The following is a 2,438-nucleotide window of genomic DNA, read 5'->3' as shown; positions in this document are numbered from 1 at the left end:
GATATATGACCTGACTCTTTCGTATAGTAAGCCTGATATTTAGTAGTCTCCAGCAGTAGCTTCTACAAGTAATTCATTGGTTCCCCCTCGAGTTGAATTCCCCGTTGGGAATAGTCCCGATTGGGACTCCGGAACGGGGTATTGTCACGGATCCACACCGACAGAACATCCCCCCCTGTGGGGGGAACCCCATCGGGAAGAATTTCCCGGGGGTGGAATCTCCGGTTTTACAATCTAGTAACAAGTCGAGCGAGTAGAAGCCTTCGATACATCTAGACTCCGACGAGGACAAAACAAAGATTGATTGATTTGCTTATCCCAACCATTCAGTACTCTGGAGTAGGGATTCTCGAAGAAGCGACGCTAGACTCGGATCCTTAGAAGCATTAGATTGGCCAAGAGAAGGGAGGGTATGGAGTCTTCTATCCATTATTAGAGCTTAAAATAGGCATGATATTGAATCCTCTATCGGTTGATCGCTATATGGGTATAGTCCCGATTCGGCATACGGGTGTGGGAGAACTACCTCATTACTGAGAATCTCGAATGTGGATAATGTAAATCTTCAAAGATACTATCGGTTTCTACGATATATATTATGAGGAGGTACCTCCCCCTCCCCTGGACGTAAGTGAAGTATTATCCCTATTGAAGGGAGGTACATCATCTAGACTATCTTCTATCCTACTGGAAATGGATGAATCTCCCCGGGTGGGATTTGAACCTACGACCAATCGGTTAACAGCCGACCGCTCTACCGCTGAGCTACCGAGGAAAGTGGCAGATGATTCAATCCCATATACTTCCAGAGACTCTTGTTCCTTGAGCCGCCCCTTGATCTGCAAGACGTTAACCACTCGAAGACCCAAAGCTTTCTTCGAGACTTCATGAACCTCGCGTACACCCTAACTCTCATTATAGGAAGAAGCAGTAATGATAGCAATCCCTTTTGCCTTCTCGGATAGAGCCTACGAATCGGGGGGGGGGCTGGTGTGGAAGATCTCGGTCATGGTTGATCTTGGTCGTGATTGATCGCCCCCCCCCCAACCCCAAGATGCATATCGATCGATCACCAATCACTAGTTTCTATTTCTCCTTTTCCGGAAAACATAGTAGAATAGTCACAGGATACTTATAGAGGTATAAGGAATATCTTGGAAAGGAGAAGAAAAAAACTCTTAGGAGACAAGAGAAACGAAGGCAGTTAGCAGTAGAATAATACCAATCATCAATCCGAATGAATAAGAAGATACTCTCCCGCCCATGGAACCCCACGATCCGTATCGATATCAATAATTGCAGGCGGGTGGAGGATCCATAAACTTGAATCCATAAATGGAATGAATGAGTCTACGGGGGGAAAGTATGGATAAGGGGTGAAAAATGAAGAAAAAAGGGGAAAGAGAACGTGAGGGGGAGGGGGGGGGAAGTGGGGGATAGTCGGGATGAAGAAAATGAATCGGAGCTTTGCGAAACGAAAGTAGCAGTTTATGGAAAGGGTGGAATTGGTAAGTCAACAACAAGTTGTAATATATCAATAGCTTTGGCGAGACGCGGAAAACGGGTATTGCAAATTGGATGTGATCCGAAACATGATAGTACTTTCACCCCCACGGGATTCTTGATACCTACCATTATAGACACTTTGCAATCGAAGGATTACCACTATGAAGATGTGTGGCCTGAGGATGTCATTTATAAGGGTTATGGCGGAGTGGATCGTGTTGAAGCAGGGGGACCACCTGCGGGAGCTGGTTGTGGGGGATACGTAGTGGGAGAAACGGTTAAATCATCGAAAGAATCGAATGCTTCTTATGAATATGATACTACTCTATTCGACGTTTTAGGGGACGTAGTCCGTGGAGGTTTTGCCGCTCCCTCGAATCATGCGGATTATTGCATTATTATCACGGATAATGGATTCGATGCCCCTTTTGCAGCAAATCGTATTGCTGCGTCGGTTAGGGAGAAGGCACATACCCACCCATTGCGATTAGCAGGTTTGGTGGGGAATCGGACATCTAGGAGAGATCTCATTGATAAACATGTAGAAGCCTGCCCGATGCCTGTGCTGGAAGTGTTGCCTCTCATTGAGGACATTCGGGTCTCGAGGGTGAAGGGGAAAACATTGTTTGAAACGGCTGAATGTCAATCAGATCTCAATTATGTTTGTGATTTCCATCCCAATGTGGCGGATCAGATATTGTCTCGACCAGAAGGGGTTGTGCCAAGGGAAATTCCAGATAGAGAATTATTCAGTCTGCTCTCCGATTTCTATCTGAATCCCGATGGTGGGGGGCAGAGGAATGCCCAGCAAACTCAACAGGATATTCTGCTTGATTTTACGATGATTCGAAACCGAAACTGCAAATTTCTTGTATGTGTACCCTTTCTGAGGAAACCCTTTCACGAAGACTCCCGAAACTCTCACTTTTGAA

The sequence above is a fragment of the Dipteris shenzhenensis genome, unplaced genomic scaffold (genome assembly GCF_047967505.1).
Source record: "Dipteris shenzhenensis isolate YYH24624 ecotype China unplaced genomic scaffold, Dip_SZ_1.0 scaf0527, whole genome shotgun sequence".
In the NCBI taxonomy this organism is placed as follows: Eukaryota; Viridiplantae; Streptophyta; class Polypodiopsida; order Gleicheniales; family Dipteridaceae; genus Dipteris; species Dipteris shenzhenensis.
The sequence above is the reverse complement of the archived record's forward strand: the minus strand, read 5'-3'. Positions refer to the sequence as shown.